The sequence below is a fragment of the Coffea arabica genome, chromosome 4c (genome assembly GCF_036785885.1).
Source record: "Coffea arabica cultivar ET-39 chromosome 4c, Coffea Arabica ET-39 HiFi, whole genome shotgun sequence".
Taxonomy (NCBI): Eukaryota; Viridiplantae; Streptophyta; class Magnoliopsida; order Gentianales; family Rubiaceae; genus Coffea; species Coffea arabica.
Window position 1 is genome coordinate 45,131,794 of NC_092316.1, and position 18,254 is coordinate 45,150,047.

Sequence of the window (18,254 nt, forward strand, 5' to 3'; positions counted from 1 at the left end):
TTTCTAAGATAGCTAAGCCATTATATGATTTACTGTGCAAAGATACCCTATTTCATTTTGATGATAAATGTTTAATGGCTTTTGATAGGTTGAAAAAGGAGTTGACCTGAACACCGATTATAACATCACTGGATTGGTCGCTACCATTTGAGTTGATGTGTGATGCAAGTGACTATGCAATCGAAGCTGTGTTAGGTCAATGGAAGGAAGGAATGTTGCATGTGATTTATTACGCAAGTAAAGTGCTCAATGAAGCACAAATTAACTATGCGACCATGGAGAAAGGGCTCTTGACGGTGATATTTGCCTTAGATAAATTTAGATCCTATTTAATAGGATCTAAAGTTATCATTTATACGGACCATTCAACTCTTAAATATTTGCTCCATAAAAAAGATGTAAAATCGCGTCTAATTCGTTGGATTCTCTTATTGTAGGAATTTGATGTAGAGATTAAAGACAAAAAGGGATCGGAGAACCTTGTGGCAAATCATTTATCGTGATTAGAGTATATCCCGATCAATGATCAAGTTCTAATTAAGGAGAATTTTTCGGACGAGTTTGTTCTTACATTAACCAAGTCTTCATGATTCTTTGTTGCTTAAGTATGATTGTAGGCACAAGATATCACTTCCATACCATCCACAAGCGAATGGACAAGCGGAATTGGCAAATCAAGAGATCAAACTCATATTGGAGAAAACGGTGAATAACTCGAGATAAGTTTGGCAAGAAGACTCGACGATGCATTGTGAGCGTATCAAACGGCATTTAAAACATATTTGGGGATGTTGCTGTATCGATTAGTATATGGAAAAGTTTGTCATTTGCCGGTAGAAATTGAACATAAGGCATATTGGGCTATCAAATCAATTAATATGGATTTTCGTCTTGCAGGTGGAAGGAGACTACTTGAATTGAGTGAACTCGAGGAACACCGTCTAAATGCTTATGAGAATGCCAAGATCTATAAAAATAAAGTGAAATATTGACATGATATGCATCTTATACCCAAACAATTTAAGGTGGGGTAAAAGGTTCTCTTATACAATTCGCGCCTTAAGTTATTTCTTGAAAAACTTAAATCAAGGTGGTCGGGATCATTCAAAATTATTTAAGTATTTCCTTAGGGGGTCGTTGAAGTGGTTAATGCAACAAACGAATGATTCAAGATCAATGGACAACGGTTAAAATTCTACTTGGTGGGGGAAATCATTCCCAAAGGACTCTTCCTTTGGGTGACTCTTCTTCAACTCAAAGATTCAAATCTTTTAAGTCGAGCCAACGACCATAAACAAAAGTGCTAGTTGGGAGGCAACCCAATGTTTAAGTTATATATGTTAATTTGATATGATTTTATGTTTAATACATGTATTTAAATTAGTTTGTTATTTTTGTGTTATAGGATCAGCAAACGGAAGCAGAGATGACCATTTGAGGTGAAAAGGGTGAAATTCGATCAAGAAACTTAACCCCTCAATTTGCGTTAAAGATGTATTTGATCTATTAAAAGGGGGTAAAATGCATGTTTTGATCATTTTATATGTGCATGTTAGGATGCATTTTGAGTAATTGGGATATCATGTGTAATTTTCAAAAGTTAACATTTCTGCAAAATTTGGTAGAAGAAAACACGGATTGTAGCAATACGCGACTTTAAGTCGCATATTACCCTAATCGCATTTTCATTTCTGCAAAGTTAATGCAGAAAACGCGACTTGAATACGCGACATGTAGTCACGTATACATGAAGGCGCGTTTTCAATTCTGCATGGACAAAACAGAATATGCGACTTCAATGACTTGATATCGCGTATTCTTGAAGTCGCGTTTTTAGTTCTACAAGAAATATGAAGAAAATGTGACTTAGCAAAATGTGACTTGAAGGCGCGTTTTGTAAAGTCACATATTATCTTGTTGGTAAAAAGCCTTAAAACGTGATTTTCTTTTTCAGTTTTCTTCTTCACCTTCTTCTTCCAACCGCGTTTTCTTTCTTTCACTCACACACAATTCACAAAATTCTATTTTTGCTCCATATCTTTGCTAAAAATTATCAACCCAATACCTTTTGAGCATCATATAGCCTTTCTGACCGATTAAAATCCAACAAAAACACCTCAATAATCGGTTTTAAGGAGATTCGAGACTAGGGTTTCTCAACTCTTATCCAAGCAATTGGGGTCAATTGGAGAGTCTTTCATAGGGATTTTTGTATCATTAACATCATCCATCTACGTGATTGAGATAAGTTTCTTTATCAAATCTTGGTATTTTAGAAGTTGATATTTTTTAATTTCCTGAGTTTTTTGACATCTTTTAATTTCCAATTTTTGATGATATATATTGATATTTGTGGCTTCCATTATGTTTAATAAGGTTGTTTAAGTATGTTTACATGTTCAAATATAGCAAATTGATGGATTATTAGTTTTTTAAAATTTAAATTTGCTATATTTGGCTAAAATTGAAAAATTAGCTTGAAATGTTATTGAGCCATTTGTGATAGATGATTATGATTAAAAATGGTTAGTTGTAATGTTTTAGCATGTGTATTGTGTATAGTGAGTAATTTTGATGAATTTTGTGAGTTATTGGGATAACTTTTGTTTAACCCTGTTTATAGTTAAATGTGCAATATTGTTGCTAAATATCAATTGCTATAATCATGATTAGGGCTAATATCACTAATTGGGATATATTTGTAGCCTATTTTGACACATTGGTGATTTTAGCAATTTTTGACGTTTTTAATATGTCATTTCTCGTATGTCATAATAGCGGTCATTGGAATATGTTTATTTAATTTTTTATGACATGGAGATATGTCTTTATGGTTATTTGAGTCAATTGGGATTCTTTATTGTCAAAAATATGTAATGCGTCTTAGTACATGTGGATAATTGAAACTCTTTTCTTAGGTACTATGGCAAGAGGAAAGCAAGTTGTCTATTCATCCTCTAGTAGCGATGAAATGGAGGTGAGTGAGGATATTGAAGAAAGTTAAGAAGAGAGGTCACCTTCATCTCAACCGGTGCGGAGACAACAAGGGGAGGGTACTTCTCGTAGTGCTAAAACTACCGTTTTTGATAGTGCCGAGTTCATTAGTTTTTGAAATCAAGAGTGACATGAGGCGCATGCTAATTTGGAGTTCCTCTGAGACATGCATGTGAGTGCAGAAATTGAAATGGTTTATCACATCTCGGAGGCGTTTAATCAACTTGATTGGGCGCCGATTCTCAAATTACCAACTCACTTCTACCCTGACTCGGTGTGAGAGTTCTTCGCCAACATTGATTATAAAGAGTATCACAGTGGTGAGATGGTGGAATCATGGGAGCGAGGGAGACGTATTGTTTTGTCGCGAGAGCGCTTAGCTGCCATTTTGGGATGTAACAACTAAGGCCGGGCGGTTGACTTGAAGAAGGTTCTGTTGCACCTAATAGGCGGTGGGATCCTTTCCACGCCATGAATAGGTTTAGTTTGGAGTACCAACCTTTTAGGTTTTCAAGGAAGGAGATTATGTTGGCGAGTGTCTTTGAACTTCGCCATCATCTCATTATCTATATGATGGCGCACAATGTCATACCCAAAAAAATGGGTCATACAGAGGTCCGTAAAAGTGATATCTATGTTCTTGATTATATGTTTCATAATCGGGAGTCCTCATACGCTCGAATTCCATTGCCGATGTGACGACCCACCTTCTCCTAAGGCGCACCCTAGAAGTTAGCGAACTGCCTGCCTGGCTCTCGCCAGGGCTCACTTACTTACATTAATTCCAGAGATAACATTTAGATAGCCACAACTAACCATTCAAATCTTATACAATACTTCACTCAATACAAAAGTTCCAACCTTAAAAAAAATATTAAAAGATTCACAAACACAAGATCTCCAAGTTAACTTCCTAAAACCCTCGAGTGATCCTCAACCACCAGCTCCAGTAAGGAAAACAAAGCTAAAAAGTTGAGCTAAAACTCAGTGAGGTTTGCCGAGCAAGTAACAGTTAATAAACACTTAAATCATTACAATTAAACAAACGGTACACATTTCTCCATACAATCACTTTTAAAAGGATACGGTGCTCGCATTAGAGCCACTTCAATGTCATTGAGCATTCATTCCAGTGTCAAGAGACACTCATTTCATTGTCATTGAACATTCATTTCAATATCATTGCATTCACTCCGCCGATTCACCCCCTTATGTCCTTTGAAACAATAAACAATCCCCTACATTCAACAATCAATTCAGTAATCTCCAAACTTCCAGGTAGTACTCGAGTATACCAAAACATTTATCCAAAACTACCGTCCTATCCGACCAAACCCCTTGCTGGCTCGAATAGTCCGTTGAACAGAGGGTTTTATGGCCCAATTCAGCCAAATGCTTACATTCATGCACATTTACAGTATCAATCAATCAATAATCAACCTTCGAGCTCAACTAAGCCAAGTGCGATAAAGTACACTCCCGACTTAGAAGGCGAGGGAACATTGATATACACACCACAATAAATCACTAGCAATATTCAAAACAAGCACATTTTTCACATAAATTCATTTAAAGAAACATAACCAATAAGGCATATACATTCGACAACACTTACCAATTATCCAAAGGAACTACTCTCGAGTCGGTTATCTGGTTTACAGCTACTTCCTCTTTTCCTTTAGAACACCGTAACTGTGGACTATTCCAACTCCTAGCTTCGGTTTCCTCAAACTGCCTTTGCTTGCCCTCTTCTTCTCAGTGATGACTGGCCAGGAATGAAACTAACAAAGTTTCCTCCTCCTCCTATCACTGGCCTAGCTCTCGGTGTTTGTGTTTAGAAGGAAGAATGGTTAGCTCTCTGTTTTCCTCGGTTGCTACTGTCCAAGGAGAAAATGCAAAACTCTCTCACGAGTTGCAACCTTTCTATCTCACTCTCTCTCGGTCGATAATAACTAGGTAACTGATCACCCAGCTTCATCAGTTGGTGGTGTCCAAATCCCCAAGCTCTCCCACACCATTCCACTTCTAATATCAGATAACTCTCAAAGCTGCATGGTAATTCCCTCACAATTCCAGTTTAGTTTAGTTTTTTACCAATATTTCATCTATTTTATTAAACTAAAATTTTGTTTCCTTAATTCACTCGTTAACTTCTAATCTTATTTGTATCTCCTTAATCTCATAAATTCTCACACATTTGATTTTTTTTTAGGAAATTAACTAGACATGTAGCTCATTTCACTATAATATGTTCAATTCATACAAATTACGGTATATACACCATGTTTTTATTTGGTTCGTATAGTTCGTTTTAGAAATATTAAATTTTAGATATTTAATTAATCTATTAATTGGTATACAATAGTTCTAATGGCGAAAATGGAGATAATACATACGTGGCTTACACAAGAATTTTCTCTGGTTTTCACATACTTCCCCCCTTAAAATAAATTTCATCCTCGAAATTCGTACCTTTCATTGTAAAGAGTTCTGGGTATTCCTTTCGCATTTTATTTTATAGTTCTCATAGTTTTCATACACCACTTTGGTTACCAAACTGTGATCACTAGTGGGGTTTTAATTCCTAATTCACAAGGCAGTTTGTTAAACTTCATATCAATTCTATTTATAAAATCAACAATTACAATCGAATGCATCGCACTAGAGTCAATCAAAATCTTAGTTAGGCAGTTGAAGACGGGGATGATACCTTCTACCACCTCAGTTGTCTCTGGCACTTGCTGCTGATCTAAAGCATATACTTTAACTGGCATTCTTTGTCGATTTCCTTTATCATTAATTTGTCAAGGTGCAGGTGGTAGGGTGTTAATACCTCGTGGTATCCTAGTTGGGCAACTACCAATTAGGTGTTCTGAACTTCCACAAAATAAGCATTTTCGTCCCTTCACCTAACAATCATTTTCAGTATGATTCCCTTTCCCACAATAATTACATGCTGAACGAGGGGTCGTCGCTTGTCCTTCTCGAGATGAACCCCTATATTGCTCCTTTCCCAGCTGAGCTCCTCCCGCCGAGATTCTTTCAAACTTCTTTTGGGATAGGGGTGCACTGTTGCTAGGTATGCCCCTCTTCCTAGGCTGAAAAGTTTTCATTTGAGATTTAGCATTTTCTATCCTCTGAGCTCTCTCAAGAGCCTCCCCAAATGTGCTTATTGGTGCGGCAGCTAAAGCTTCCTGTATTTCCAAATTCAACCCCTGTATAAATCGCCTTTTTCGCTTCTGCTCGGTGATAACTAACTCAGGAGCAAATTTTGATAATTTGGTAAACTGAGTTTCGTACTCAGCTACACTCATTGTCCCTTGTCGAAACCTTATAAATTCATCCTCTCTCTTTTCCTGGATTATCGGAGGAATATATTTTTGGTAAAATTCCCTGGTAAAATTTACCCAAGTCCAAGGGACTCTCTCCCTCTCCCACTTGGCTCGAATAACATTCCACCAGGACCGAGCCGCCCCCTCAATTTGGAATACTGCGAAATTTACCTGTCTTACCTTCGAGTATTTCAAAGTATCAAATATGTTAACCATATTTTCCAATCAATTTTCAGCTATCTCCGAGTCAAAACCACCAGAGAATTTAGGTGGGTAAAATTTTAAGAACCTCTCTAAGGCTCTATCTTCTCCTTCCTCCCGACGTCTCAGTTGATTTTCATTTCCAACCCTTTGTCCCTGTTGAGGTACTATTCGTTCTAATAAATCGGTCATCCAGTTTAATGCAGTAGCTACTGGGTCACCTACATTAGTTCCTTGTTCCTGATTCTGTTCAACCACAGGTTCCCGTTCTCCCACTTGCTCCTGAGGTTGTCTAGGTTTACGACCACGTCATCGCGGCCCAGCTTCCATGTTTCACTACCAATTTATATATTAAATGGTAAATATCACTCCCATATACTCAGGTTAGTAATTATTTAGTCCCAAGGACCGCTAAACATTACAGCTTAATAATAAAATAAACACATAATCATCAATTACATTTACACAATATAAGTTACATTGCACACTAACTTTATACAACTTTGAAAGCCAAGCAATTTACAAATACAATCCGATATTCTCCATACATCTCAAACTTTAATTTTTTTTTCTATAAACACACACAAAGAAGGAAACAATTCAATAACACATAAATTATCATAACCACACAGCTACTAGCTCAACCATTAGTTTAGATTCAACTTAACTTTCATTAATCTAATTTTGGACAGTCCCACTAGACCCAATTTCTTTGTCTGGTTCTACTTCCATAGGTTCCTTTTTCATATTAGTTTCCAACTGTAGAATCCTGTCATGTCACATCCTTGTGAATTTCCTCATTTCTTTCATTTTAATATGAGCTCTATCATTTGTTAATACTAGCCTCTGTCTTTTACTCATTTGAACTAGTACCACTCCATTTGAACTAGTATCACTCGATCCAGATAGAAGTAAGTTCTTGAACAGTCACAATGAATAGTCATTCGATGCCCTCAAACACACTGCCGAAAGGATGCACCTGGTCCTTACTTAAACTACTATTTCACTCAAATTTCTAAGTCTAAACTCACATTTTTGGGTAAGAGATGGCATATAATCCATTGTAAAATTATTCATCTTGAAAAGTAGAATTTGCACTAATCTTTAAGATCTCACTACTGGATCTTTACTTTTAACTTTCAAAAGCTAGACTTGGTCCCTTCGTTTCTATTTTTCCAAATTTAATCATGATCCCTAATCATATCATAAGGCAATATACTAAATCCTTCCAAATTTACATATATACCAATATTTGAAATTTTTTTTAATACTTGGATACAAGAATCCGAAAGTAGAATAATTCACAACTCAAGCCGGCCGGTCCCAAGAGTAAATCATCCACATTTGAGACTCCTATCCGACGTACATATCTAATTTTTCCTCAACAATGATAGTTCATTTTACACTTAATAGGTCACTCCCCACAATCCAAGAATCCTCTCCCAGTGTGAGCTCATTAAGAGCTCTGATACCACCTGTGATGACCCACCTTCTCCTAAAACGTACCCTAGAAGTTAGCGGATAGCCTGCCTGGCTCTCGCCAGGGCTCACTCACTTACATTAATTCCAGAGATAACATTTAGATAACCACAACCAACCATTCAAATCTTATACAATACTTCACTCAAAACAAAAGTTCCAACCTAAAAAAAAATATTAAAAGATTCACAAACACAAGATCTCCAAGTTAACTTCCTAAAACCCTCGAGTGATCCTCAACCACCAGCTCCTGTAAGGAAAACAAAGCTAAAAGGTTGAGTTAAAGCTCAGTGAGGTTTGCCGGGCAAGTAACAGTTAATAAACACTTAAATCATTACAATTAAACAAACGGTACACATTTCACTGTACAATCACTTTTAAAAGGATACGGTGCTTGCATTAGAGTCACTTCAATGTCATTGAGCATTCATTCCAGTGTCAAGAGACACTCATTTCATTGTCATTGAACATTCATTTCAATATCATTGCATTCACTCCGCCGATTCACTCCCTTATGTCCTCTGAAAAATAAACAATCCCCTACATTCAACAATCAATTCAGTAATCTCCCAACTTCTAGGTAGTACTCGAGTATACCAAAACATTTATCCAAAGCTACTGTCCTATCTGACCAAACCCCTTGTTGGCTCGAATAGTTCGTTGAACAGAGGATTTTGTGGCCCAATTCAGCCAAAGGCTTACATTCATGCACATTTACAGTATCATTCAATCAATAATCAACCTTCGAGCTCAACTAAATCGAGTGCAATAAAGTACACTCCCGACTAAGAAGGCGAGGGAACATTGATATACACACCACAATAAATCACTAGCAATATTCAAAACAAGCACATTTTTCACATAAATTCATTTAAAGAAACATAACCAATAAGGCATATACATTCGACAACACTCACCAATTATCCAAAGGAACTATTCTTGAGTCTCGAGTCAATTTTCTGGTTCACAGCTACTTCATCTTTTCCTTTAGAACATCGTAACTGTGGACTGTTCCAACTCCTAGCTTCGGTTTCCTCAAACTGCCTTTGCTTGCCCTCTTCTTCTCGGTGATAACTGACCAGGAATGAAACTAACAAAGTTTCCTCCTCCGCCTATCACTGGCCTAGCTCTCGGTGTTTGTGTTTAGAAGAAAGAATGGTTAGCTCTCTGTTTTCCTCGGTTGCTACTGTCCAAGGAGAAAATGCAGAACTCTCTCACTGGTTGCAACCTTCTATTTCACTCTCTCTCGGTCGATAATAACTAGGTAACTGATCACCCAGCTTCATCAGTTGGTGGTGTCCAAATCCCCAAGCTCTCCCACACCATTCCACTTCTAATATCAGATATCTCTCAAAGCTGCATGGTAATTCCCTCACAATTCCAGTTTAGTTTAGTCTTTTACCAATATTTCATCTATTTTATTAAACTAAAATTTTGTTTCCTTAATTCACTCGTTAACTCCTAATCTTATTTGTATCTCCTTAATCTCATAAATTCTCACACATTTGATTTATTTTTTTAGGAAATTAACTAGACATGTAGCTCATTTCACTATAATATGTTCAATTCATACAACTTACGGTATATACACCATGTTTTTATTTGGTTCGTATAGTACATTTTAGAAATATTAAATTTTAGACATTTAATTAATCTATTAATTGGTATATAATAGTTCTAATGGCGAAAATGGATATAATACATACATGGTTTACACAAAAATTTTCTCGGGTTTTCACAGCCAAACATCATCATTAGCCATATAAGGTCTACGGCGAGGCGGCTGTAGACACTAAATTTTGGATAATTTGTATGTTGCATCTAATTTCATGATTTTGTTTTGGATGGCTTGCATTTTTGTTCATTATTGTTTGTTTTGCACTTTTAGTTGTTATTTTATTTTAGTTTTATTCATTTTTTCCTTTTTAGTTTGTTTAGTTCATTTGCTATTTTATTTTGTCATATTAGTTGTTTTTTTTTAAGCTTTTCAAGTTTTAGCATAGAAAATCATGAAAAAGAAAAAAAAAAAGAAGAAAAGAAAAATTGCTCACAAAATACGTTTATTTCTTTTAAATTTAACCTTTTGGCATTTTATTTTTATTAAGTTATTTTGAAAAGAAAAGAAAAGTGAAAAATGACAAAAATGAAAAAAAAAAGAAAAATGAAAAAAATCGCAACTTTGATTGTTTATTATTTCTAGTTTGTTTATTTTTGTCTGATGTTTTTAAAATTAGTGTTTTCTTTATTTAATATCACTTTTACATTTTTTGTATTAAGTTAAATAGTTTTCTTTGTTTTTTATTTCATTTTAGTTATTATTAAAAAAAAAAAAAATTTGTCGCGGCATGCACGCTGCAATTTTTTGCAGCGTGCAAAGGACAATCACAGAGGACGTTGGATGGCTAGATTCGATGGAAGTAACAAGCCCTTCATCATCACCGTTGGGGTGAAGGTTTAGGGGATTGAGAAGTTAATATAAAAGGGAAGAGAAGGCATCAGCCGCAGGGGGGAGGTTTTTCATCAGAGAGGATTGACGGCTGCAAAAACAAAAAGCAAAAGAAAAAGGAAACAACAAACAGAGAAGAGGTAGAGGTTGACGGCTGGTTGGAGAGAGTGGACGGCCAAGAGGAAACTGGAAAGCAAGAGAAAAAAAGCAGAGGGGGATAGAGTGACGGCCGGCTAGAAATCAGAGGGGAGAGAGGCTACGGTAGAAAGGCTGAAGACGGCTGAAAGCTGAGAGAATCAGTGGGCTAAGAGTAGAGGGAGTGTGTGTGACGGGAAAAGGAGAACCAGCAAAAGGAAGGTGATCTTGGAGAGGCCGTGAAGAGCGGCGGCTGAACAAGAAGGAACGTGGCTGTGTTCCAGAAATTTCTTCACCAGAAATCTGTGGCGTTGAAGTTGACATCCTCACGCAAGTTATTCGATTTCTGCTTGGTTCACAGGATCCCCTACGGTGCTAAAGGTAATCCCTTTACTTTATATCTTCTAGCAAGCCCAACAAATATGAGAATTATGTAGGTTTGAGACTAGTTTTTGATTCATTCTTGCCGTTTCTTTTTGCTGTTTCTGTTTGTGTGTTCTTCTCATGACATTCAATGGTTGGTTTCTTGCATTTTTGGGGTTGTGTTTGGGAGTTTAATGGATTTGGATGACTAGTTTTCTGGTTTGGTTTGAAGGTCCGAGGGAGTGAAGTGGTCACTTCATGGTCCGAGAATGAAATGTTTTCCTTGCTGCATTTTCATTGCTAAAACAGATATCTGGAAAATATGTGTGCATTTGATGATTAAATGGTGGGTTTTAATGAGATGTTTTGACATTTCAACTTACATAAGCTTTGTAGCTGCAAAACTTCTTAGCAAAAGCAAAAAGAAGTTGCATTCTCTGTTTTTTCTATTCTGTGATTGCATATCCGATCTTTTCACCAAAGTTGCAGGTTTAATCTGTTTTGTCCTGAGGTGGGAAGTCTAGTGTTAAGATTGAATGGTTGGGTCCAAAAATATTTGAGCTTTGGCTGAATGTTTGCTGAAAACAAACCAGTCAGGATTGCCGACCTTTTGCCCAGAATTTTCCAGTTTTTGCATGATTTTTCTTCTATGTTTCGGTTGGTTCGAATGTTGAAATGGTTATTATGACACTTAGATTGGTTTTGGGAGTTTGTGTTTAAACAAACTTGAGTTGGAATTGAATGCTTGCTGGCGACATAGACAATGAGTAGCTGAATCATTTGCATGAACCAAGAAGATTGCATCAGTTTCTGCTATGTTTTTTGCTTGGTTGGTGTCCTTGTTTTTGTTTGCTGCATAACTGGGTTGCCATGGGCATATTTGCTATCAAAGCTGCATTTAGAATTTTCCTGTTGGAAACTTAGAGACAAAAGTCATCAGCTCTCTTTCATGCGTGAAACCAATAGGGAAAAGCTGCGTTCGTTTCTTATGTTTCTGTTTTTTTTTGTTTGTTTTTGGCGCAACAGCTCATAAGCTGGTTTTAGTCATTCAGTTTGCTGGTTCAATCTTGTGTTTATAGGATCAATGATGAAGCTGTATGTTTTGATCCAAAGCTGCTAATGTTTTGGTGTGAATGTCTTGCTGAATGGGGTTGCAAAAAGAACAAAAGAAAAAACAGAAAATTGCAAAAGCAATGACAGCTTCGAATGGCTAGCAATTTACGTATGCATGCATAAAAAAAAAAAAGAAAATTGTAGTCCAACCCCTTGGCTTCTATCTAATGCCACTATGACCCAGAAAATTGAGAAAACTAATCAATTGGGTCCCTCTGATTTTTGCAGCAATGCATTATGGCCCAATTACATTCCATGTTCTTGCAATTAGGTCCTAAGATATTTGCATTCGAACCATTCCTCCATTTTTTCTTTGCCTTTGGACCTTTGAAGTTCCTAAAAGTGTTTGATTAAGCTTGAATGCTTGGCTAGTGTTCACATTTGAGTCTTTGGTAGCATTAATGTTTCAATTCAATTGCTTGTTTGCCTTCATTGGTTACCATGTTTTGCTAAAGTGATACTTAATGCAAGAGTTTAAGAACTTTGTGTCCAAATGAGCTTTTGTTCACCTATCTTCTTAAATTTTCTGAAATAAATTGGCCTTGGCCTTTTTCTTGCTCTTGGACTTTCAAAATTTCTAAAATGTTTCAATTGACTTTGAATGGTTGATTAATGCTTGCATTTGAGTCCTTGATGGATCCCTTTATTGGAAACTATGTATTGTTTGATTTCATTTAAATTGAAATTAGGAGAGATTTGGTGACCTTGTTATACTTTACTATTTGAGGTACCGTGACATTTTTATTGTTTTGAAGCCATTTTTTCTTTCATTTGGACATCATTCAAAGGGAGCGGTATAATTTCTTTTATCCCTTTTTGTGTCTCTCCTATGTGATCCAACGTGCTAAGTGAGAATTGCATGTCTACTTTGCTTTCCTAGCCTTTTCTTTAATTTCTTTTATTTATGTCATTTACTTTTGCTGTTTATTTAAATTATTCTTTATGGGGTATGTGTACACCTCTTGGCTTGTAATAGTTAGGGATTCAATTATTTTATTCCCTTTCCCCCTTTTAGATTGTAGTAGGGTCCCCCTAATGTAATAGATAGGGCTTGGAGGAGCATTCAATGAAGACCTATCGAAGACGTGTGCCTAGCTAGCAAATGTAATAGTTAGGGCTTTAATTGTCTTATGTGTCTTGCATGCTTAGTTGCTACGTGTTAATTTGCTTTGTTAGGGTCTTGCATCTAGTCGAGCATGCTAAATGTTATGTGCTATGTGTTTACGAGTGTTTGGCATGTCTACTCGCTTTCCATGGCCATGAATGAATGTGATGGATGAATGTACGTTTCCACTAGTCCAACGCTAGTCGGAATTCATAGAATGGGCTAGTCCAACGCTAAACCCTTAGGGATTTCCCCTCGTTAGTACATGTTTGCATGTTCATTACATGTCATGCATTCTTTTTAGTTTTATCATTTTGCATGCCCCTCGAACCCCTTTTCCCTCCATTTTAGGATTTTTACATTTCATGCTAGTTATAGGGTTCATTTGCTTGAGAGTCCCCTTAAATATGGGATATAGACGAGTGTGGCTTTTTCTAAGCCTTAGCACACTTGTATTCCCTCTATAAAAAGGGCAAATTGAGTCACGATTTAAGTCTCCCCGTACCCAATATGCATGAATTCCCTAGACTCATGCATTTTTAAATCCACTCTACCATTTTATACCCTCATCACACTTTTATTTTTCCTCCCATTTTGCACACGTGCACCTTTATGTTTCTTCACTTGCACACGAACACTTTTATCATCACTTGCACACATGCACTTCATATTATCATTTCACATATCGTACCTTGCCCACTCACGTGCACATTTTCATTTACATATTTATTATTTTTTTATTACTTTTTCAAACTCATGTCCTCACATTACATACATGCATCCCACTCGCATTATTCGTGACTTCTTCAAAGGATCGTTATTGAGTTTCACAATTAATGTGATTGGCACCACTCAACCTTTGAAGAGAAATTTCCCCCAATACCCCTAGGTCTAGGGTTTGCATTCATGTAGTACATCCAAATGTAATAAATTCTTTGGTTAAAACAAGAAAATCTTTGGTTAAATCATGCAACTAGCCTTGGCTAGGTCGAAGGGGTGCCTTGGATTTTTATCCTTGCCTTCCCCTTCATCAAATGTGACTCCCGAACCTTTTTCGTTGGTTTACGTGGACTAGGAGTCGTTTAAAAGGGGTTTCTTACTACTTTTTCCTATTTTTTCTTTAAAAATTCATTTTTAGGTGACTTGGTACACCTTAACTCATTACCAAGTGGCGACTCCGATTTTTTATTTCAAAAACCCTTTTTAAACTATAATTTTGGGTCAAATCGTCGCATTCTCAAACCCCCATTTAGACCCATTTTTCTTTTAAATCACAATTCATTTTTCAATCACAAATTGAATCAAAAAATACATTTTTTAAAACCATTTATTTATTTATCAAAAAATGGGGCGCGACAGCGGCGGACTACTTCATTCAAATTGGCATTTCCTCGTCTGCTTTCTTTGGTGTTCGAGCGGTTCAACATTAACTTGCAAGGAGTAACTTGGGAATTTGTAAAACCTAGAACCGAGCTATCAGTTTCTTCCCTTCGCCATCTTAGTATTGGTATGGAGCATAATCCTCAACCTATGCGAGAAAGGCGACAAAAGGCCTGACATGGTTAAGAGGAAGCCGGACCTTCTACTGCTGCATCTCCTCCTCCACCGTCACAATCGAATTGGTAGTGGCTCTTCACTCACTTGGATGACATCGAGTATCAGTTGGAAAGAATGGATACTCGCTTGGAGAGAATCGAATAACACCTAGACATTCCTCCACCTTATGATGGCGATGAAGATGAAGATGATGCCTGAAGTTTCATCTCTAGGATGGCTATTTCATTACTTCTTGATTTGTTTGTTGTTTTTAATCTTTTTTTGTAGGATAATTAACTTGACCTTTTCCATTTTCAATTTTACCTTTTGGACAGTGTTAGCAGATATTTATGCTTTGGTAACGGTCCATTGTGACAGACCACCTCCCCCTAAGGAGAATCAAAGGGTTTAGCGGACTGCCTGCCCAACTCTCGCTAGAGCTACGGAGACGAATCACATAAACCCTATATTACGCGAGATAGAAGCCTAAGAAAATGAACAATTGAAGACCACCAAGCTCAAATGTAACTTACCAAATCATACGGTGAAATGGGACATTGATTGAACACTTCAACGAAAAGAGAAACGAAAACAAAAAAATGAAGCGAAATGGCCACGTCACAATCCGGCCAGATTACTAGCCGGATTCGAGGCAGTAGCTGATCTAAAATTTTTCAACTTCCCCTGTCAATCTGGCCAAGAACTGGCCAGATATGCAGCCGGATTCTCTGAAGAATTTTCCCGCCAGAAATTTTTTTTCTTTTCCAGATGCCGTGCTCGCCCGATCGTCTAACGGTTACATGAAACGTTCACCAAAGCCATAAAAGCATAACATCTCAAAGGAATACACTTCCAAAACAAGGTTAAATACTTATTTACATCGGAGTCTTGAACAAATTAACTAAAGTACAAGCCAAAGTAATCATACTGTTCAAAATATAATTAGGGTTTCAGTTGCAAAAGAGCTTAACAAAATAACATATACACTACCTCGACCCTTTCTTCCAAAACCATGATATCAAAGTTTATCCCCTATAAGGAAAACAAAGATAACGGGAAGGGGGTGAGCTTACGCTCAATAAGATACCAAAATAATAGCAGTCAAGAATCATGGAATTTCATGTTCAATTAGTCACATATGCATACCAAATAGGGAAATAACCAAACACCTTAGAGAGAAAGGATACAGGTGGCTCTCGGGAGCCCAAAATTCCCATTTGCAGTATTTGATCCAAACCGTTGACTCTCCGTTAACATATAAAGAACAACCATGTCCGTAGACCCCACTTTACACCAAATTCCGTCCACCAAACATACCCCTTATTGGGCCCGAACACCTCAACAAAAACAGAAGTGGTAATACTCGAGTATACCGGAAATTCAGAGTCTCCAATATCCAAAGATTTCCCAGAAATAGACTACTGTGGTTCGTTATCTAATCGACCAGTCCTTTGCTGGCTCGACTCGACTCGAATAACTAGCCACAGGTTTTAAGCTCAGAGGTCACAGAAAGATCGTTGGATACAAGTCTCCAACCGACGTTAGATTAAGCATAGATAACAGAGTCAAAGGTACACAGTAAATAGGAATATAGATAAGAGAACGAGTGTGATAAAGTATATCCTCGTCTCAAACAGAATAAACAGATAGTACAGTCATTCAAATCACAGATTGCATGTATAGAAACCAAATTAAGCAACAAATGAGAGGAGTGGTACACTCACCAGTTCAAGTACAGATATTTCAAAAGTTTTCACCCAAAGTGGCTTTAATCGCCAAGAAACCCTAAAATAACCAAGATAAAACAATTATGGTTCCATAGCCACAACCAAGTAAATGGAATACATACATGAAGCTCGACTACAAGTCGGGTACCTCTCCAAATTAATTACTAGTACAAAAGAATAAAATTTGACTTTTGAGCAAAAGGATAACAGTTGGTGTTAGGGTTACGAACAACTCCAAAACCCCTCATTCTACCACAAGGCAACTCAAACTTAAAAGAACCAAGCGGCCTAGAAAATTGGACAACATTTCCCCTTAAATTTCTTTATTTTCCACCCTACATATCATCACTAATCTCAACTCAAATCAACCCCAATTTCATATGCAAATCATGGGCTATAAAACACACCTTTCAGCATGATAACCACAACTGAAGCTACACTTATCGGATTGAACGAATCTTATGGCGTTTCGAAACCAAGACATATACCTACATTTCTTATGAAGACCTCCAAAGCCAAATCATGCATTTTCATGGTCAAAAATCGAAATCTCAGAGAAAACAGAAAACTGTCCGTGAAATAAGGCTTGTGGGCAGTCAAGGGTATTTCGATCATTTCACAATATAAAGTGCTCCGATTGAGCTGAAATTTTACCAGTAGGTAGCTAACTCAATTATCTACAACTTTCATGTTTTGAACAAGGGATGATTCGACCTCTCTCAAGGACGAACATGCAGTGGAAAAACAGGACAGATTACAACCAAATGGAAACCCTAAACTGGAATTTAGCTACACAAGCTGAAATTCTTCGGAGGCAAGTGAAACTAGCCTATCCAAGCTCAAAATTTCACATAACAAACTACTAAACCATGGCTATTCATTAATCATCACATGGGGCAGAAATATTCACTATAAAAACTGAACTTTACCATAACCCTACTTCAAATCATAAACTATCTCACAAAAATACATATTTAACAACTTCAATCCACTAATTTGCAATTATTAAGAGTAAAAGGAAATTTCTAGGTAATTTACCTTGGAACTATACGAAAGATGATAGTTTAGGGTTTCTTCTTTAAGATCACTCCACAAAGACCTTTATTCCTCCTTAGATAACACTTTTATGGAAGGGTTTGTGATTTAATCGGTTGAAACTCCAAATTTGGACAAGAATTGAAGAACAAAGTGAAGTCTTTCTCTTGTGTTTTTTTCCTCTCTTTTCTCCCTCTATGGTTCAGCCAAGATGCAAGAAAAATGTGGAGATTTTTGGTCAATTTTGCATTCAGTAAAGGTGGAAGAAAGTTGGTCAAAGTCCAACCTCCATTGACTTCATGACACTTGTCCTTTCTTATGCTTAATCTCATCCTTTTGTTTCCCAATACTAATTAATCTAGCTAACCTCTAATTGTCTCCTAGCATCTTGTAAAATAATATCACTTAATACAAAACTCCAACAAGTCGTCAAAAATATATCACATTTACCGCATTAGCGGGTCCCACATCAATAATACACTTCAAACTTAATATGAACTAACTTAAACTAGGAAAATGATTTAAAAAAACTCTTCTCACTTATAAAATCTCTAGAAAATCGAAATAATAGGATATAGTGAAGAAAAATTGCATGCGAGGAAATAAAATAAAATAATATAAAATACGGAAAATTTACGGGTCCTCACACTCTCTCCCTCTTAAAGAAATTTCGTTCTCGAAATTTTTCTTACCACTCGAATCTATCAAACTCTGAGGTAAAGGACAAAATACGAGGATCGTATCTTCTACATTCTCAGATGAGTCAGGGACTTGACATTTCTCTAGGG